Below are 23,463 nucleotides of genomic sequence, written 5' to 3'. Positions count from 1 at the left end.
CCCACAAAGGACCGCCCTGGAACCTTCCCCAACCCCAGCCTTGTGACTGCCCCGGGGGGCTGTGAGTGTCCCTGTAGGAACTAATGGTGAGCCGGCCCATGCACACCCCATTGACCTGCGAGCAAACTGGGGAAACTGAGGCTCCCTCTTGTTCTCACTTTCTCTTTGGTTGGGGGCCAGAGTGATAGGGAAACAGGGAGGGCTCAGGCCTCACGTCCAGACTGCCCAAGGGATCCCCTGAGCCGCCCACACACACACACACAGGGAGCCCTGAGCGCAGAGCCAGAAGTCAGCCCCCAGCACCGGAGGGCATGGCCAGCACCTCCTCTAGGGACTAGCGCTCCCTTCTGCAGCTTTCAAAATAAGTTCTCTCAGTCAAAGCTCCCTTGTTTCCCCAAAGTTCATGGATGAATGAGATAAACCTCAGCAGGAGCACTCAGTGAGACCCAGGTGAGGGGCTGTAGCCCCAGGAGACCGTCAGGGAGCAACCCTGCCTCTCACAAGGCAGACACTTCGGAGGTTCAGGGCACCAAGAATGACCACTTGGCAGCCAGCGAGGAAATCGGCCCACCGGGACCCCCTGTCTGCCTTGGGTACCCCCTTCCCTGTTCCTATCCTACTCCTCACACTCCAACAATGGCGGCTGACTGGAAATTCTGCCAACTGCCAAGACCCCAGGAAGACCTGAACTTCATGACGTCACATACATATCCGGTCAGAGTTTAAAGAGCAGACTCCAGATATTCCTGACCAGGTACTTTCAGGTCACTTGTCATTTGTCACTTGTCATCCCGTTGATCTTCAATTTGCTCCAGCAGGCGCCAGTAACGTCTCCATTTGTCCCTGTTGCGTGGTAGTGTAGCCCAATGATATCTCCTCGCTCCAGGAACAAGAAGAGCCTCAAATTGTTCACTCAGGGACTTGAGGAAGAAGTCTGACCATCTTGTAGGTGGGCGGCCATGTGGTCTTTTGACCTCCTGTAGAATCCAGTCGGTAACAGCTCTAGTTTAGCGGTCATCTCTGAATCTCATTACGTGTCTGGACCATCTGATTTTTGATGCCTTGGCAAACGAGACAGCGTCCCTGATTCTTGACCATTGACGGAGGTCGGAACTCCAGATTCCTTCTCTCACTTGAGTGAAACATGATACTCTAAGCATAGCTCTTTTGATTCCTCTTTGGAATACCTGAATAGCGTCCTCATCCTGTTTTTGCAGGGCCCAGGTCTCTGAGGCGTATGCAATAGCATAAGAAAAATAAAGACCAAAATAACACCAGAAAAGCACTTTTAAAAGTTAAACCAATATTGAAACTATAGCATATACAAGAAAGCTAGGACCATTGCACTAAATGTAAATAAAGCTTAAATGAAATATTTGAATCAAAACTAATATCCTCAACCTAGAAGGCAAAACATGTTTATAATAAATACAACCCATTTTAAGAACTGGTCCGGGGAACCTCCCAGGTGGACTGTCCTATCCCTGTTTTATTTTTACAATTCACTGAACTTCCAACTGGAGTAACACCAACTTATCAAGTATTCTGTTACAGAGTGAGCTAGAAACTCACTTTGGGGTAAGTGAATCACATGCCCCAAATTAAATTAATTTTGTGGGTGGAATGAGGCTCAGGAATTGGTGAATGATAAAGCATTACATATGTAATTAATATCCCTGTATATGTGTGTGTGCATGTTCATAGCCATTTTTGCCCTCATGGTACTCCTAGCACTGTGCTCAGCAACTCTTCAAATAGTGCTCAAGTTCGACAATTCACTGAATTCAACTGGGATCTAAAATGGATACGCCGCATGAATGTAAAGTCCCTTCCTTACTCTGTAACTAGTCATTTAGTAGTTTAGTAGTGGATAAATTATGCAGCAAACATTAAATTCTTCAAAATTTGAACCAGTGGTCAAGAAGAATTGTACAGTAGGTGTGCAAGAGATAGTCTCTTTTTTTCTGACATGCTGACCTATTGTTCAGCTATGATTTAATGTTTATTATAGTAAAAGATGAAATTTAGTAAATTTAGAACACATTTTACATATGTTTTTTTCACCTGTTTCTAGGAAGGATGAGGGAGAAGGGACAGTGTCACTTCTGTTTGTTTTTTTTTTAAACCTCTTCAACTGGGGGCTGGAGTGATAGCACAGTGGGTAAAGGCATTTGCCTTGCACGAGGCTGACCCAGGTTTGATTCCCAGTATCCTGTATGGTCCCCTGAGCACTGCCAAGGGTAATTCCTGAGTGCAATAGCCAGGAATAACCCATGTGCATCTCCGGGTGTGACCCCACAAAAAAAAAGCAAAAAAAAAATTTCTTCAGCTGAATATACTTAATATGCCAAGATGCCACTTTTGCAGTTAACACATCTTAAACACCATCATTGTCTTCAAGCATCTACATCCAAAAAAAAAGTCTCCTTTTATTCCTATTCCCAGCAGAAGAAGTACAATATGCCATACAGATTACAAGTAAGGAATTTGTCTTCTTGGTTCTTTGCTATCTCCTATTTCCATCCTCCCTTCAGAGAAAGCTTGTCTCAGAGTCTCTATTGTGGACTTATTTATCTCTTACAAATGATAGTTCCTTGCCAAGCTTAATTTCAGCTCTATTTTATTTCACCCCATACTTGGCTCTATAATGAATACTTTCAGATCTCTTCTACATAGAGTGGAAAATTTGAAGTGGTGTGTGGGAACAGGAAGTTTATCTCCTGATCTTTACTAACTAGACATAAACTATTGACTTTTTTGTTCTTATTACAATAATTCCATGTTAACACAGGACATTCCACAATGATAAACTTAATCATAGTTACAGAATGAGTCTAGGGCAAATATCACATTTATCTATAGACTCTCACATTTAGGAATTTATATCCCCTCCACTGGATGATTTGTGTGTGATGGTGACTGTCAAGTAAAAGAGTTCCATGCAAGTAGCTAAATTCTGTTTTCTCTCTGAATCTTTTATAAATACCCCCTAATCCCATACAGAAATGATTAGTCCTTTTATATATGGAATTTAAAATAAATTACCTATGAATGATGTGAACAATTTTTGGGTTTTTTTTAATACTTTAGTTATAATGAATATCTGCTCTTGAATTTGCAAGTGATGTCCTCTTTTTTTGTTTATACTTTTTATGTTTAGGACACACTCCATGGTGCTCAGGACTTACTCCTGGCTCTCTGTTTACACCTAGCAGAGTTCAGGGGAACAATATTTGGTGCCAGTGACCAAACTTGGGTCTGTCTCATGTATGGCAAATACCCTGCATCCTGTATTTCCCTCTGATACCTACAAGTGTTGCTAATTTAAAAGTAATTAATATGAAAGATTTTTCTCTTCTTTTTTCCATTATTGCAATCAATATCCATACAGAAATTGAAGCAACTAAATTTTAGACATAGTCTCCTTTTACTGTAAGGAACAGTTCTGAATATTTTACAGCTATATTAAAAATAAAGTTGTAAATCAATATTTCAATGAATAATAAAATTAATTTTGTATAGCATTCTTACTAATAGTTTCTTGTAATATAATTTTTCAATTTAGTATAATATATACATTTTCTCATTCTTATAGTTTATACAGTATAGTATAATAGCTTTTCTATACTTATTGTTTCTTGTTCTGTAAGAAAATTAGAAATCTAATAATTAGAACCATATTAAACACCATATTTATGTTTTATCTCAGTGATGCTTATTTAAACACTATACATGCATAGAATTTTCTCCCTTTTACACATGAGAAAGATAAAAGGTTTTGCATTGACAACAGATTGTTCTAGTTTGCACAACATGAAACTGGTGCTAAAATCTAATCTAGGGCTTCTTTGCTTTTTTTGAATACACACTATATTTTTGTGTATTGTCTAACGTGTGTTACATATATTCTAATACTATTCTCTTATATAAACATATATACTCATATATTTCCAATAATGAGCTATTGGAAAAGGAGAAAATGATAGGTTGAATTCATATAACAATGTATTTCTAAATTTAAACCATTAGACTAACCTACATCTTATTGAAAAGAAACATTGAAGCCTCTCTAATAACTTTTTCATCCCAGGACACAATTTATGACTTTCTGCCATTTGATAATGAAAGAGGTTTTCTGTGCCATTACTGGAATTGAGTATAACTCATTCTCCAAAACCAATTTATGTAGGAAACACATTCAGTACAAAGATTATCAAGTTCCTGTATTTCTCTTTTGTCATTTGGCAGCAATTTGTGTGAGAGTCAAGAAAGATAAAGTGAAAACTGATGGTAGTTATTTCTTTAAGATATGTGGGAAAGACCAAAGGTTTTGAGAGGATGTGTCAGTTAAAACCATTCATTTTAAATTGAACTTGTAGTCTTCTTCAGTGACAGAAATACCAAAGAAGATGCCTATTTTAAAGGATTAGTACTATCTTATCTGAGAATTATTCTTATGCAAAACAAATATTTTTTCAGCAGTTCACTTGATACATATGAGCTCAGACAGCAATAGACATTTGAATTTATTTGCTCCAAAGCATATAAATGTTGGACTGAGTCCTTGGTAGTTTTAAAACTTTGTTTGAGGAAAGATAAAATTTTAACCTCTTCTCACTGATATTCAATGAATGTGGTTGTTATTTGATCATTGAATATAAATTCTGTGGATGCAATAATTATTAGATGGTTGGCAACTCCATTTGTGGAACTGACAATTTCAATTTCTGAGCTTTTTTGCATTTTTTTATTACCTCTGAAGTTAAGACCATAAAATCACGTCTCTCCCAACATGTTTCAAACTGTTTGATTTGCTTTTCATGAAGTAACAAACATTGTGGGTTTTCTCTTCAACAACTATTCCAAACTTTTTCAGTCATGATTTGGGATTTAGTGGCTTGCAAATGGTTCACATCTTTCAGACGAATCACAAATTCCTTTCTATAACTGATGTTAACAGCAATCAATAAGGTACTTGCAATCTAGAACCAATTCAATTAATATACAAAGTTTTTCTGGTCATGGGGATTAAAGATTGACTGAACAAATTTTAGTCATGAAAATCAGTCTGAGACAAGACGCTCATCCTGTGCTGATTCCAGGACATCAATTTGTCATTTTAAGACACAGCAATTTGCAATAATATACAAAAGCTTAGAGCACAGACTTGATTGAGTTATATACCAAGACATGTTTTCTTTCTGAAACTTTTAATTAACAATAAAAATATCCTTTTTAATTTGTCATTTTAAGATATGTTTTTCATATATTAAATTCTCATAAGTAGTCTTATTTCTATAAACTAGAAGTATATTGTCTAAATATTTTATTGTCTCATTACATTATCCTAGATCATTTACCATATAAGATATTATTATTAATTTGCTTAAAAGCAAAGGATACCACATGTTCTTTATCCATTCATTTCTTGCATATTTGAGTTGTTTCATTTGTTGCCAACTTTAAATAGTGATGCAATGAGTATAGGTGTGCATTTCTTTCATAACTAATGTTTTGTGTTATTTGGATAGATAATTAGCAGCAGAATGGTTGGCTCATGAGAGACTGGTATTTTAACCTTTTGATAAATCTGCATACAGTTTTTCCATTATAGGAGAGGTTTGGTAATTACCACAGCCATCCCTGGAGGTACTTTTGGACCTATGTAATGCCAGGACATAAAACCAATGCTTAGCACATACAGCTCTTCTATCCACCCCTTTGCAATTTCTCACCAGCAACAACCAACACCTATTTTTCCCAGTGTTTTAATATATATCATTTCATGTGTGTGATGGTATATCACATGTGGTTTTTATTTGCATTTCTTAATAAAACAGACATAAATCACATTTTTATGTGTCTCCAGGTCATCTACTTGTAGAAATGTCTATTCAGGTTTTTTCCATTTTTAAAAACTTTTACCCTTGTTGTTCTTATGAGTTGTGTGAGTTTTCAATATACTTTAAATATTAACCTTTATCTAAAGACTCACAAATGAATTTCAAAATGGATTAGCTCCCTACAGATATGTCTACGGACCCCAATTATTTACAATTTTACAATTTCAGGAGCGCATGTCCACTTTTGTGAACATGCAACCTCTCGTGATATTCAGAATAAGAAATAGAAAATAAATTATCTAGCATCTGCCTGTGGCAGGCAGACTTGAATGGTGGTGGGAAAATTTGAAATATTGGTGGTCGGAAAGTATAATGTGGTAGAATTGGTGTTGAAATATTGAATATAACCAATTAATATGAGCAACCTTATGAAAATAAAATTTAAAATTAATAAATAAGTAAAATAAAAATTTTAAAGTGGGAAAAATAAAAAAATTAACCGTTTGTGAGATGTGTGATGTACAAATAATTTCTTTCAATTTCTGTTTTTTTTAATAATTGCATTCTTGTTGCATTTTGTTTTTGTGATAGCTTCCTTTGCATTACAAAAACTTTTTAACTTTATGTAGTGCCATTTGCATATTTTTGCATTTTTCCTTCTACTATAAGTGAGTTCCAAATACATCTTTGCCTGATATTGAGATCCTGGAGTATATTCCCTATATTTTATTCTATGCACTTTTTTATTGGAATGTGATATTTAGTCTTTAATAAATTTAAATAATAGTAAATAGTAATAAAGTCTCAAAAACTAATAGCCACCATGATCAAACTCTTTAAAAAATGAGGTAAAAGTCCCAAAGACATTTGAGAGGTCAACATATATATATGTTCAAAAATGACATAACAGCATAGATAAGTAACAAATAACCAATAAATAAATAAATCTACAGAATAATATCTTGAATGGAAAAATCCTCCAAAAAAAGTTTTGTTAAATTGGATTCAACACATTGCAAGAGGATGATTCACAAGACTGTACCAGAGATGCAAGGATGGTTCAAAATACACGATCAATATGACATACAACATCAAACATATTCTAATATCTCAATACAGACAGATGTATCTGAAACACATTTGCAGCAGTAAAAAAAAATGGGAAGAGACAAATGGGATTGCATAAAGTTAAAACATTTTTTGTATATACAACAAATCTCAGTTTATTTCTACAAGCATTTTAGACTTTTTTGTCTCTATGCTTCAAAATAATGCTTTTGTTTTTGTTGTTTAAACATTTGTCTTGCCACTTGGCCTTCATGATCATCTTTCCTATTTCATTTCCATGCTGCTTCTAGTCTTCTTAGCCAAAGACATAGATGTTACTTCATTTTTCAAAGACATTTATGAACTTCTAGATATCTACACCCACAAACATACACACCAATGTGCATGCACACACTACCTAAGATACTTTAGGTAAACATTTTCTTGGGGGGTTGGGTCTGTAGCTCAATAGCAGAACATATGCCTCACATTTGTGACACTCTGGGTTCAATTCCCAGAACTATCAAGACTGTAATGCCTTGGCACTACCACAACCAAAATTTTCTTGAGTAAAATTTAGAATCAGTCGATTTTGCTTTACCAGAGATGGAATAAGGACTTGAAAAGAAAAAACATTCTAGCCTTATTTTAGGACTAGAATTCTAATTTGAGAAGTATTTAAGTCAGAAACAGCATATCATGAGGGACATGACGTTCCTAAGATGGTGTCTGAAATAAACTTAGAAAGACTAGCACTACAGTTTAGCACAAACATATCAAGATTTTTCAGTGTATCTTCAGACTATATTTAGTTGAAAAATATACTCTTGTTTTTCAATCATTTTAAACCACTTTGACTTTTCAGAATAAAATAACTTATTTTCCTATAGTTTAAGAAACTGTTCACAAACCATCACAAAACTTAGCAGTGAACATCCCAGAAAACATTGCTTCATAAATAATAGCAAGCAACATTCACACACTTAGTACAGTAGAAGAAAATCTCAAGTTTCATGTATGTCAAAGGAAGTAAAATTTTATTCTATGGTTTGAATCAGTGGCTATTGATTGAGAAAATAGTATACTCTATCCAATTAAAATATATATATACACACAATTGTGATTGGGTAAAATAATTGGTGACAGATCCATGTAAGATATAGAAAATGGGTTCACCAAAGACAAGTGGAATTGTCAGGCTATAAAAGCATACAAAAGAAAATGTGTGAGGCATTATCCCAAATAGTCTGTCACCAAGTACAAAGGAAAATCTTAATGAAGATTTGATATAAGATCTGTGTTACTTACAAATGTATAATTCCAACCAACTCACTGATTTTTAAAAACTTTTAATTGGGTATAATCTTTGTTTTTTAGTTTCTTCTTTAGCAGAGGGTAGCACATGCAGTGATGTTCAGGGGTTCCTACTGGCTCTGCACTCAGGAATTACTTCTGGAGGAGCTCAGGGGTGGGATGCCAGGGATCAAACCTGGGTCTGCTGCATACAAGGCAAATGATCCACTGTACTATCTCTTCATCATCTATGCATAATCATTTTTTTTGCTTTTTTGGGTCACACCCAGCGATGCTCAGGGGTTACTCCTGGCTTTGCACTCAGGAATTACTCCTGGCGGTGCTTGGGGGACCATATGGGATGCCGGGGATCGAACCCAGGTCGGCCTCGTGCAAGGCAAACGCCCTACCCACTGTGCTATCGCTCCGGCCCCAATGCATAATCATTTTTAAGTATAAATTTTATGATGATGAGATTGTGTTTCAAATTAAATATTTTTTGGTTTTGTTCTCTTGACTCTTATTTTTCAAGTTACAATTTGTTAATGCTCCTATTTAATAATTAATATGTTTCTTCACATACTATGCCAAGTACCATGTAGTTTCTCTGTATTAAGTAATTTTAAATAAATTTGTGCCTCTTTTCTTTTCTCCATCACAAATGGCAACTATAGCAACATTGAACACTTACTATGTGCAGGCACTATTTTAAGTACTATATGTGTATTTTAACCATTTATATATCATATCTTTTTTTTTTTTGCTTTTTGGGTCACACCCGGCGATGCACAGGGGTCACTCCTGGCTCATGCACTCAGGAATCACCCCTGGCGGTGCTCAGGGGACCATATGGGATGCTGGGATTCGAACCCGGGTCGGCCACGTGCAAGGCAAACGCCCTACCCGCTGTGCTATCGCTCCAGCCCCCTATATATCATATCTTAATGCAAAGTATTTGACTTAAGTTTAGAGTAATTATTTAGCTAGTTTGGCTTTAAAATGAAAAATTGGCTCTCACATTTCAATGCTGCTTAAATTAAACTAACAGATTCCTTTCAGAAGGCTTTTTTTTACACTCTCATTTGCATGTGTGAAATCTTGCTGTGAATTCTGCATAAGGCAGAATTAAAAATAGATCTTGTGTGCATTCCATCTCTACCACATAATAAAGACCTAAATAAATTCCTCAGGTCTATCACACACACACACACACACACACACACACACACACACACACACACACACCTTTGGTTATTTAAAGAACTGAACTAAATTTGTGTGTTCATATATGACACTCTTATCAAATCACCCTATAGTTTCTGATTATCAGAATGTGTGTACAAATTTTATGCACCTTAATATGGCAATAAATCAAATTAAAATTTTACAACAAAAGGCAGAAGACTGATTATCAGTCTTAACATAATTTATGTTTAAAACAAAGTAAAGAAAAGTTTGTAATGACAAACTACTAATGTAAATTATGAAAAAAGACCATGAATCTATTACTTAGATTTAGAAATGAAGAGTTTTAATATAAACCAAATTTTGCAATAAAACTATAGTAAACAAACAAATAAACACTCTCCATCATACAAAGTGTAAATGTCTCTCTTCCTAAAGAACTGATTATATTGCTATTGAGCAAGTAAAAGCTTGTATTTTAATAAGTACTTATAGAAAATTATTGACAGTCCTACAATGAAAAGGTAATTTCCATTTATATAGACTGCATTTGCAGTCACAACACACATTTTTCAAAATTTTGGAGAGAAACCAATATATAAATTTCAATGTGTAGTGAGCTTGCTGTGTTTTTTAACTGTTAATCTAGAGATTTGCAATAAAAATGTTTGCTTCTTGTTTGTGTTTACTTAAACAGGATTTGTGAACGTAAAATATGTGAACTTTTTTTAACATATAATGTTAAATAAGAAAAACAAAAATTATCTACAATTCCTATTCTAAACATTGCTTTTAAAAATCTTTTAAATATTACTTCAATTTTATTTTTTAATAAAAGTCATGCCAGGAGGTATATTCTACTTCCAACATCTGTAAAGTCTCAAAAGAAGCTAAAGCAGTTGAATATTCAGATGCAAATGACAAAACACAAATTTGGAGAAATCATAAATAAAATACAAAAGCAAGTAAATGCATCACAAATCTAAATAAAAACTATAATTATAAAATTTCTAGTAAATGGATTATAAGTTTTTGTTCACTTGGATTAGCCAAAGTGTGTTTGATAGGATTTGGGAATCATTATTTATAAAATAAAATATCGATATGCTGTAAATAATGTTCTATTTCAAAGATACTTTAAGAAGAAAGAAGAGTCAAGGCATAGATTGGAGAAAACATTTGCATGACATTTATGTGTGTGTGTATATATATACAATATATATTAAAGGAAGAGAATAATGCAGAAAATATAAATAATTTAGAATAAAAAGATAAACTATGTAACAAAAACAGACAAAATGTAGGGACAGGAAATTCTTAAGATACAATATGTATGTAGCAAATAAATATATGAAAGTGTCTTCAATAACATTTGTTGGAGTGAAATGAAGAGCATAACATCAAATCAGTGCACATTCACTATAATGGTTTAAAATTTAAATATTAAAATGATGACAAGAATATAAAACAACTGGAGCTCATTTGTGGCTAGTAAAAGTTGCATTAAACTTAAAAATCGAAATGACACATTTTTAGCACATTAAACCTACACTTAAGCAGTTCACTAATTTCACCACTTATTCCAGAAAATACAATTTTACTTTTCCATGAAGACATTTTTACAAATTATTTCTTTATAACAAAAAGCTAGAAACAGCCTACACGTCTTTGAATTCTCCAGTTGAATGAAAGGGCTAGGAACTAAAAATGACTAAGTAGTAATAAGTGCATGGATAAATTTTAAATCATTAGACTAAGTGGAAAAATCCATACAATAGACACAAAATGACTAACACACTATGTGATATTTTTTCAGTGGAGTGGCTTTCTTAGGTGAGCAATGGTCACATAAAGTAGTCACTGTGAGAAGCAGCCAGGGGATAGGGTCCTGGGGCTAGTTATAAAGAAGGATAGAGAGCAAAGAAATGCAATATTATAATCATACCAGTGGTTCAAACTACACTAAACTATCTACTTAAAGTTTGTAAATTTATGGTTTGGAGTTTATAAATCACTGTAAATGGTTAAATTTTTGTGACCCTCAAAACTCATATGCTGAAGCTGCAAGCCTAAAGATGATAGCATTAGCATAGAGGGTTTCTGAGAGATAATAAGTAAGATTAAGCTATTAGGGTGAATGACCATGATTAGATATGGCCATTACAAGGAGAGGGTGTGAATGGAACCTTGGTCAAAGTGACATTTGAAGATAGAATGAAAAGGTAAGAAGATTACCAAGGAAATGAGTTGGTTTATAGCTTAATCTGAAACTTCACAACTTCAGGACTATAACAAATACGTCCACGGTTTAAATCATTCGATCATGGTATTCTGTGATAGCAACCCATCACATCACGACAGTCACTGAAGGTTGTTTTATTACATCTAAATCCAGCAATCTCAAATATTAATCCAAAGTTGTAAGGGATGTCAGTTACTTAGTATATGCTTCTAGTTACTTAAGTGTAAGTGAACTTGCCTACCATCCTGGGCAAGTGGATAGTCAGAGGAATACTATGAAGATTAGAAGAAAGGCTATACTCAGAAGTTCGGGAATGTAGACATAAGGAGCATGCATGCAACCCCCAGTGCTGGAGTGGCATAGGAGAGAGAAAGAGACCTGGCAAATGTAATGTTCTGTGGAAATCACAGCCAAGGCTGAAGCAAATTTCCCCATTCGTAATTCCCTCTATGTCCATCTGCCAAGAAAAACTGAACAGCAGCAGCACCAGCTGTTCTTGTTGCTCCACAGATTGCAAGCCATGTTTCCCAAATTAACATCTCACCAATGCTTACCCATCAAGTTTACATAAGGCAGGAACAAAGTCTTGATGGGAGCTGGGAGGAGAGAGAAACGAACAGGGAAGTTTGATCAGAAATTAAGGAGCAGACAGAAAGAAGAGTCTATCTGAAGGACTATTGGCAAATGTGCTGTGATATTTGTGCAAGGTCAATTTGCAGAGGCAAGCAGAGAAGGGGAGCAGGTGTTTGAGAAGCAAGAGTACGAGATTTTGCCTCTGTCATTCAGAAGAGAAAGGAACAAAAAAGATGTAAAAGTGCAGAGCATTATTAGTATTATCCATATGCCAAGGAGTGAATTCGATTTACTGCATCTCATTAGACAGATGCTCTAAAGTTATGAATAAAAAGAAATAGGTCAACAGTACATATTGCCTAAATTTGTTAAAATGATCATTCTTCCAGCCTTACCAAGGAAATATCTTATAGTCATATAACTAAAAGAGTCTTTTTTATTTTGCATTCTGAGAAGTGTATACCCATAGTAATTAGTTCAAGAGAGGCGGCAAATTCTAACATTCCCTGTCTCAGATATAATGTCAATGCCCTTTAAAGGAAAATTTTCTTGAGAAGATTGAGAAAACAGCCAATTTTTTTCTAATTTTTTATTTCCTCTAATTTCCATCTTCTTCTCTAAAGAAATGAGATTGGAATTACACTAGACACAGAGCAGTTTGAATTATGTCCACGTTATCATAGATGCAAAACAATGCAAGAGCATTTTCTCATGAGGAAGATGTCTCCATCCCAATTTGCTGTAAAGTGGTTGTTATGAGAGGTCGAAGAAATAACACAGCAAGTAGGATACTTGCTTTAATACAGCTGACCCAGTTTTGATCCTCCCACGTTCCCCCAAGCTTGCCAGAAGTGATCCATGAACACAAGGCCAAAAGTAAACCCTGAGCACTGCTGGGTGTGGCCCCAAAGCAAACAAACAAAAATAAATGAAATATTTGTTCTGAACACAAAACATGATAGAGGCAAATACACAATATTCTATTATTTCATTTGGTGGTTGGGGAAGATGAATGCCTAGTCCATGCAGCATTTTCAATATTGCATACAGAAGAACTTCAAGGTACTAACCCATTATTAAAACATGCAATCATTTATTTTTGAAGATAAGAAGGGAAAAATTTATAATCTATTTAATTCAATCTTCATTCACTATTTTTAAAAAGTTGGAGTTTTATTCTGCTCAGGGTGCGGAGACAAATAAAGATGATTTAAAGCCGTGGAATGGTTATGCCTTTATAATGACTAAATAAATTTTGGACAGCGTACATAGATTTTTCCACTCTCTGAAAATGAAGTATTTAGGTTTAAAATTCAAATGTGCTATTTCTTGTTTGCAAGATGAAAAATATGTACAGTTTACTTCTGACATGAGACAGTGTGTACTTATTCTTTTACCAAACATTCTTTTACCCGTGGTTTTCATCCCATGATCTGTCTCATAACATTCAACAGCTTATTGGGAAAAGAGCCCCTTTCAGAACCTTAGTTTTCTCAACTGCATTCTAAAGCACAGCATGAGGGACCCGTAGAGGTAGTATAAGCTGACCTTTGCCTTACATAGGGTTCATCCAGATTTGATATTCAGCAGTCCCTGAATGCCACCAGGAGTGATCTCGGAACACAGATCCAGTAGAAAGCCCTGAGCACTGTTGGGTGTGGCCCCAAGTGCCCCCTCCTCAAAAGTAAAAGAACGGTATGAGATTAAGTAAACCCAAAATTAGTTTTCTTTAAAAAAAATCGATTTACAGATAAAACTTCAAGAATTAATGTATAAACATAAAAACAAGTGATAGTCATAGTTTTGTGATTCAAATATATCTAATGTTTTCTCCTCAGAGGCATTGACTTTCAAAGCTTTCTTCAGTGTTACTAAGTATCTGAAAATATTTCCATATTGTGCTGCTGAAGAAAAAGTTGTCATTTGCAAATATTTACATCCAAAATAAATTTTGCTTGATACTGTTTAAAGAAGGTTTTTTTGGAAGTAATATTTAGTAAACAAATTAAAACCCTTCAAATAAGACTAAACTATAGGTTTGTGGCAGGCAGAATCATATAGTTAATAAAAAAGAAATTTTTGATGGACCAGGGATATGGTCCAGCTGGCAGCGCCCTTGCCTAGCATGAGGCTGACCCACATTCCCTACCCAATACTACATACGGTGCACACGGTGGTGATCGCTGAACTCAACGCCCAGGATTTGAGGACGATTTATTTATTTTTTTAAGTGCTAATAGTTTGATCTGCATGATTAGGACCATCAGAGTTTACATCTTTCTCTAACACTTTCTAGCAATATAATCTTGAAGACACTCAAACTCATGTTTTCTCTTCACTAAATGAAGAGAAGCAAAACTACTATTTTAATTGGATTGACATACGTAATAAATGGCATATGTGTAACGCAGTTAAAAGACTATCTAGGGGCTGGAGAGATAGCACAGCGGGTAGGGCGTTTGCCTTGCACGCGGCCGACCCGGGTTCTAATCCCAGCATCCCATATGGTCCCCTGAGCACCGCCAGGAGTAATTCCTGAGTGAAGAGCCAGGAGTAACCCCTGTGCATCGCCAGGTGTGACCCAAAAAAACCAAAAAAAAAAAAAAAAACAAATAAAAGACTATCTAACATAGCACAAGCATGAGTAAGTGTCAGCTATTTATTTTTGAACACTTTTTTCCATTTATTTCATTCAAAAACAATTTATTTCAATTTTGAACTATTTAATTTTGAGCAAATTTTATTCATTGATTTCTATGTGTTAAACAATTTTCTAGTTTCAATTTTCAAGTTTCTAGTTGAGAAATTTGAATTAAAAATTAAAAGAACTTGGGACTGGAGCGATAGCATAGCGGGTAGGGCGTTTGCCTTCCACGCGGCCGACCCGGGTTCTAATCCCAGCATCCCATATGGTCCCCTGAGCACCGCCAGGGGTAATTCCTGAGTGAAGAGCCAGGAGTAACCCCTGTGCATCGCCGGGTGTGACCCCAAAACCAAAAAAATATATAAATAAATTTTAAAAAATTAAAAGAACTTTCAAACTAATGTAGACACAGACAATGGACTATATATAAAATTCATAAAAAGTAATTATGGAAAGGAAATCAAGTAGTCACAGAGTCGATGATGCAGTTTAAGACAAACTGGTAAGGGAAATATAAAAGTGGTAACAAATGTGACAAATACTTAGCAGGGAAATGAAAGAGTAAACCATGAAGTTTGAACAGCAAAGCGATATTTCCAAGAAACTGTAAGTATAAAGGTCCTGTGGTAGAATTGAATTTGATCTATTAAAGAAACAACCAAGGATTCAGTGTATCTGAAATGGGGTGAAGAAGGTGCCATACAACTCATGAAGTCAGAGAAGGGAGAAAGAGAGGGAGAAGAGTGGGTGGTACCAGATCGGGATCCTCCTGTGCCTAACTTCTTCCACTGAGCCATGAGCCATATGGATTTGCAGAATTATATGTAAAAGTTTCAAAAATTATTAAAAATGTGTCTAAAAATAATTTTTCTTTCTCTATTATCAGTAAATATTTTGTGCATATTTATACCTAAATACCTGGGCAAACATAAAAATTTCCCTGGGGAAAAAAGGGTCTCAAATGAAAAATATCTAAGAAATGTTACTATGGGAAATTGAAGGTAATGTTCATTGACTGTTCTCAGAGGTATGGGAGGTATTTGTAGAGGTCTGGACAGAGGAGGGGCAGGACACGACTTAGAGTTTAGCAAGCCTGTAACTAATAATAGATAGGAAATGTTCTCCCATCAAACTCACAAGAGTGAATTGCTTCCCTTAATTCATTTCTATAATTTCAAATGCCTTTTGTGGGGAGCACAAGGAAGGTGCTTGGAGAGATAATATAGTGGGCAGCTCCTGTTGAGTCAGAGTTCAGTCCCTGGCTCTCCTCAGGGTCCCCTGAACCCACCAGGAGTGATCCCTGAGATCAGAGTCAGGAGTCCGCCCTGAGCTCTACAGGGTGTGACATAAAAACAAAAACAAAAATGTGAAATCTAAATATAAAGAGTTTTATATTGCAGTACTCATCCTCACATTCGACTTTTTCAGTTGTTCATGCATATAGGAAATTTTGGCTTCTTGAACTTATTTATGCTATAACCATTTGGAAAGCAAAACTAGAGACTTAATTTTTCAAAAGGATAAATTTCTTATATTCAAACTTGAGATTGCGAAAAGACTTGAAGCAAACACCACTTTATTCTTTTATGTCCTCAGCCAGCTTTTGCAGTTCTTAATTGGTAACACCCACATTTAAGTGAATGGTACATGCCTCTGCTCCTCCAGCTGACCAATAATAAATATTCAAAGAAATGAGGACATGAACTAATGTGGTATTTCTATCGGCAGACTGCACCACAGACAGTGATGTAGATGTAGTGCCCTTCTATTTCTCAGGCGAGCCAAATCCTCAGGGAAGTGGAGGAGTTAATAAACAGGTTTGGGTTGGTTTCATTACAAGGCTACAGAACATTTAAGCTATCAGAGAATTCTTTCTGGCTTCAGCTTCTACCCTCTTAAAACCAGCTGTACGCCAGCCACTCTCCATACTCCATAAGGCACTGGGCTTAGAGAATTCCACTTCCCCCTACAGACCAGTCAGGATTGCTGGGAAAGACAAGCACTTCAAAGCAAGGAAGAGGTCTGGTGAATGTTCACATCACTTCAGAAAGCCCTTCTCCGCTCCAAAGATAAGGAGGAAAGCCACAGTATTCTGAAAGCTTGCAGAATCACAGTATTGCTCCCACCTGCTTTTCTGTTTTGCCCAGAAACTCAAGTCAACCGGGAGTCATGCTTCCTGCACAGTTGAGCACAAATAACAACTGGATGGGAAAACAAAACAACAGAAATCTTTGCTATTGTGATTCTGGGGCTGGAACATGCATGTGAAACAGATGTAGTACTGATGACTGTGACTTCTGGGTCTTGAAAAATCTTACAGTGCTTTGACTGCCAATTATATAATTGTCTGGCAAGATTGGACTCCAAGTTCTATTTTCTCAGTATAAGGGAATACATTTCTCTCTCCCTTTTTCACTATTTCTGTACATGAAAAGTTCCCTTTCACGGATTGAGATTTTTCTAAAATTGCAACTCTCTGTTTATGGTTACCTCTGAGAATATTGCATCTATTTGGCAAGAGATAAGTGAACCTGTAAAGATTCTCTCTGACTTGGGACTGACACCAACACAATCCTGCTGGCCCTTTTCTGTGGTGTTATTCCATAGAATAAACAGAGCTTACTTAATTTAATAGAAAATCATATTCCAGTGAGAATAGTGTACATAAATTCTCTTTCCAGAACATTCGATAAAGAAGACATCTGACACTGCATGTGGGTTATTATTTTCCTGGGATATGTTTGCCTACTCAAACCAATTCTCTAAAAACACAACTGCTTTTTAAATTAATTGTGCTACAATTAATGTCAAAATACCATTCATATAAAATTCAACAGTATCCCAAATGAAGAAACATCTGGTATTAAACTATTCCTCTTTTATTAGTTAAATCAGTGTCATAAGCAAAACAGTTTACTTAAAATTTTATCTGTTCTCTATCTTTAGAATCTTTCCACAAATCTCCATTTCACACTTAACAAATCAAATAAACCTTACACCACCCACATTCTCCCACATCAAACTTATTTGGGTTTTCCTGACAGGCCCATGAAATGTTAATCAAAATAAATAATCATCACTTCTATGTGGAAGAGTGACACTTGGCATTTTCTTTTCCTCATAATATCTTCAAATATCACTCCTTTGCCAGAAAAAGCAAATTTTGCTTTTTTTCAGTTCTTCCCATGAATCTTTTCTTATTGATTTTGATTATTCAATAAGACAGAAAAGGTAGTTATATTATCTATCACCATTTTAATTTAATTATTGTTTGATGTCACATAATATAACAACACATTAGCACAGTTAGGAAAAATATAAATTTGTGATAATGTGGGGCTGGAGTGATAGCACAGCGGGTGGGGCGTTTCCCAGCATCCCATATGGTCCTCTAAGCAGGGCCAGGAGTAATTCCTAAACGAAAACCCAGGAGTAACCCCTGTGCATCGCCAGGTGTGACCCCCCCAAAAAGATTTGTGATAATGTGTAGAAAATATATGAGTAAAGAAGCATAATGCCTCCTTACATTTCACCACATGCCTATCTATATCTATACTCTTATTCTGTCTCTAAAACTATCCCAATTTCAAATTCAAAAATTATTTACCAATTTCCAATTCATCCACACTTCCTATTGGTCAATGCTTTTCATTAAGCCTACTTATTTATTTTCACATAAGATGTACACAGATAGCCAGAGAAATCATTAAACAAGATTCCTTATTTTATCTGAGGAAAGCTCATATTTGTAACCTTACAAAATAAAATGGTTTATGGATATCACCCAACCCAAATCACTAGTTTTATTTTTACAGATATACCCTCTTCAAGGACTGGAATGATAGCAGAGTGGGTAGGGAGTTTGTCTTGCACACAACCGACCCGGGTTCAATTCCTCCATCCCTCTCAGAGAACCAGGCAAGCTACCAAGAGTATCCGACACATAAAATTAATTAGCCAATCTCTTTAGATTATAATATAACATAATTGTCACTAATTGTCAAAAGATCCCTTACCTCAGAATTTTATGAAATTTTATAGAATTTTGATGTACTGAAAGTGTACTAACAATGATTTGTTCATTGTATTTCTTTCACCTTGAAATTTTTTGAAAGGAATAGGAATGGTATATAGATTTGTTTTCCCATTTATTAATTCTCTGGAGGTTCTGGAGGTCTTCGGCTGCCAGGAGCACTGCTCAGGGTGGGGAGGGAAGCTGGAGCCCATCCCCTCTGAGGAGGCCCCAGGGAAGACAGCCAGGTACGCAAGCAAGAGACTCTCTGTGTCGCTTTCTTCTGGGAGCTTGCTTTTAAGTCTCTGGATGCTGGCCATTAATAGGATTACAAGGCACTGGAGCCTAGCCAAAGCCATGCTCAAGTCCCCTCTACATATGTTTGGACGAGCCTCACGCATGAAAGAACTGGCAGAGGAACCCAGGTGTGTGGGACGCGGGGCTGAGACCTCCAAGCCTGCTCAGATTGGGACTGGGCCTCCTCCTCCCAGATTTCCAATTTCCCAGTAGCTAGGCGGTCACACCCAGGGACTGCCCTGGCGCTGTGTAATCCTGTCAATGGCCTAGCCTAGTTCTCCCTCTGGGAGAACCTGGCAAACTACTGAGAGTTTCCTGCCCACATAGGAAAGCCTCGAAAGTTTCCCATGGTGTATTTATATGCCAAAACCAGTAACAAGTTGGGTCTCATTCCCCTGATCCTAAAAGAGCCTCCAGTACAGCATTGTTGGAAGGATGAGTAGAGAGAGGCTTCTAAAATTTCAGGGCTTGGACAAATAATGAGGTTACTGTGACCGGCTCAAGAAATTCGACGATCAACAGGACGATGATGGTGATGATGATGATGATGATTAATTCTAGCAGTGGAATAGTTTTCCATTGCATATGATACCATGCTTATTTACTTATTCTTCTAATGACAGTGAGCTTGCTGTTCTCTAGCTGTCTACCAAAATACACAAGTATAAATTTTTACAACAAGGAAATTTGAGGAAGAATATTTGCAGCTTTAAAGTTTTATCTTAAAATTGTGAATAGGAACAAAAGGGTCATTTGAGTAACTCTGGGATAAAAAAGCAACTGAGCTCCTACAACACCTTAATTTGAAAAGCTAAGTGCAGGCAATAGTTGCTAAAACCTGAAGAGTTAAAAGAATAAAAATAAACAAATAAAATAAAATTTTCTGTTTTATCTACAGTCTGAAGGAATCTATAATCCTCCGTAGAGAAACTAAGGGGTCAAGCTACTTTTTAAGTTCCCTGAGGACTTATAATTTTGATCCCTTTTTTTTTTCTGTTCTTCAGTCTAGGTAATCTCTGCTATTACTACGAAGGTCTAAGTCTATTGCATTTGTGGTCAATCAAGAGAAAAAGTTGCTGATAGAGAAATATTAGTTTTATTCAAAAATAAGCGAGTAGATTGGAAGTCCTCAGGCTCAACTTCTAGAGAGCCATCTTTCATGTGTTTCACTTAATATTTCCACAGAGTTTTAAGACCTGTTAAAAATGTGAAATTAGAGACATTGGATTACTTTTTAAAAAATAATTTATTGAATCAATGTGAATTACAAAGTTAAAATTTTTTTCATGATTGAGTTCCAGATGTACAATGTTTAATAACCAGTGCCCACATCCCTTCACCAATGTCCCTAGTTTCTTCCCTGCCCCGTCTGACTCTCGAAAGTGCTATTTTTGGCCCCTTTAGGTACTTTGGTTTAAAATACTATTACTGATAGGGTATCATGCTGTTACATTTTCACCTTTCAGATCCCAGTCCTCCTCCAGAGTGGCAAATTCCCTCTATCATTGTCTTAGTGGTCCCTTCTCTGACTTACCCCCTCTTCCTCCAAGGTAATAAACTTCCTGCTAAGAACCTGCCCTCCTGCACTTATCTTTGGGCATTACTTCTCTACTGTCACTGTCACTGTCATCCCATTGCTCATCAATTTGCTCGAGCAGGCACCAGTAACGTCTCCATTGTGAGACTTGGTGTTACTGTTTTTGGCATATTGAATACACCACGGGTAGCTTGCCAGGCTCTGCCGTGTGGGCGAGGTATTCTCAGTAGCTTGCCGGGCTCTCTGAGAGGGGCACAGGAATCGAACCCAGGTCAGCCGCGTGCAAGGCAAACAATCTACCACTGTGCTATTGCTCTAGCTTATGCAGGGTATATTAAGATCATTTGGGGTCCCTCTCTCTTTCTCTCATTTCACAGAGCATGATACTTTCAAGATACCTCTACGTAAGAGCAACTTTCATAGCATCATCTTTTCTAATGGCCATGAAATATTCCACTACACTGTACATGTATCATAGCTTCTTTATTCAATCATCTGTTGTTGGGCACTTGAGTTATAACCAGATTTTAGACATTGTGAATAATGCTGTATGAATATAAGAGTACAGATGTCTTTTCTGCATTGTATTTTGGGGCCCTGGGGTTATGTTCTCAGGATAAATATTGATGGGTCATATGGAAGCTCTATACCTATTTTTTTTTGAGGAAGTCTTCTATTGCTATCTAACTGTACAGCATTTTTTTTAAACTTTTCAATCAGCTCTTACATGATGCCAACGATTATCCCCAAGTTAGGCAGCTTCAAAGTTTAAAAAATTATCATTAATTGTTATCATAAATAACTTGGGGAAAAAGTTATTCCCAGTGACTTAATTCTGAGTCTGGAAAAAAAACAAAAAGCCCTGAAAGTAGGAATTTCCAGAAAATTGCAAGACAATTATGATAATGAAAGAAGATTTAGAGAAACTTGACAATTCTCTAGCCACCCTTAGTTTCTCCTGCCTTGACTTCTAGTTTATTGAGGGCAAAGCTGCTAACTGGTTAATTATGAAGCTACTGAAGAGTTGGAAAGAGAGAGATAGGAATACAACAAATTAAAGCACTTAACTGATTTTTTTCTTCTGCAATTTAGTCTAATAAATGCTCTTCAGACTGTTGTAAGCTTTTGGCTAAATCCCAAAGTTCTACAATAGTTGACATGGATCATGCTTACCAGTTTTTTTTAATTATTTTTATAGGAAAGAGATTTCAAGAGCTCTTTATTCTATAGCACAGATTATGTCATACTTGCTTTTGATTTTAAACTTTGAAATATTTTTTAATTTATTCTTTTATTGAATCACCATGCGAAAGTTACAAAGCTTTCAGGTTTAAGTCCCAGTTATACAATGCTCGAACACCCATCCCTTCACCATTGCACATATTCCACCACCAAGAATCACAGTATACTGCCCCCCAACCCCCCCACTTCCCCAGCCCCCCACCCCACCTGTGTAACTGATAAATTTCACTTTACTTTGATTACATTCAATATTTCAACAAAAAAAATCACTATTATTATTTGGAGTTTCTCCCCGCTAAAATCAGACCTGCTGAAAAGGAAGCATTTGATAATTTGTTTTCCATTGCTGAGAATGAAGAGTGCAGCCACACGGTTTTGGATTTCTGTATTTTAGCATTTTATAAGCTTTGAAATATGTTTATATTTCATTAATCTATTATTTTTATGGTAAAATGTTATGATAATCTCAATTCCACTAAATTATATATTTAAATTCTTTCTAATATATATGTGTATATGTGTAAATGTATATGTATATTATATATATATATAGAGAGAGAGAGAGAGAGAGAGAAAGAGAGAGAGAGCAGATCCAGAATAGGGATATGCACTATGTGCTTTTGCAGATATGATTTTATAGGCTTTCTCCACAAACCACTGCTTTGTATTTTCTATGTAAACAAGATCAATTGCAAAAATGTTGTCAGGAGGAAAAGCATAAAAATTTTAATTATTTCTTCTTCCACCACTACCATCTCTTCTTCCTCCTCTTCCTCTTCTTCCTCCTCCTCTTTCTCTGAAAGTAATTATATATATGTATATATTTACATATAGGTGTATGTGTATATATATGCATACACACATATATATGTATATGTATACATATATATGTAATAGGGAACCATAGGAAGAAAAGAAGGTCTAAAAAGTAGCAATGGTCAATAAAAGGCTAAGAAAAATTTTTCTAAAGAAAAATCAGTTTTGTTTTATTTTATAACTTCTAAAACCTGATGGTTCTACACATATGGTGCATGCATAGAAGATCAAGTACGACGTCATTGGTCTGACTGAGACGAGAAGGCATCGATAACATCACACCATTTTCAATACAGGAGAAGAACTGTTCCTCAGAACATGCGACAACAGAGGCGTCAGTGGTGTCAGTGTCCTAGTCAACACGAACTTGGCCATGAGCATTGACTCATCCAAATGCCTAAAAACCCAAATTGGACACTTATGCTTGAATAGATGTGGCTCACTGACGGCAGTTTCGATCTTCATCATATATGCACCAACATCTAACTACAATGAAGAAGAAATTGAGAATAACTACATAGAGCTGAAGAAGTTCTACAAAGAAGACCACACCTTCTACAAGATCATTGTAGGTCATTTTGATGCCAAGATAGGACCGAGAAGATCACCCGAAGAACTCCACATTGGGACCCATAGCTTAGAATAGAACAATCAGGGTGAGAGACTGTCTGAATTCATCATGTCGACCAAGACCATCCATGGTAACTTATAGTTCCAGAAGGCCGAATCTAA

The sequence above is a fragment of the Sorex araneus genome, chromosome 2 (genome assembly GCF_027595985.1).
Source record: "Sorex araneus isolate mSorAra2 chromosome 2, mSorAra2.pri, whole genome shotgun sequence".
Lineage (NCBI taxonomy): Eukaryota > Metazoa > Chordata > Mammalia > Eulipotyphla > Soricidae > Sorex > Sorex araneus.
The sequence above is the reverse complement of the archived record's forward strand: the minus strand, read 5'-3'. Positions refer to the sequence as shown.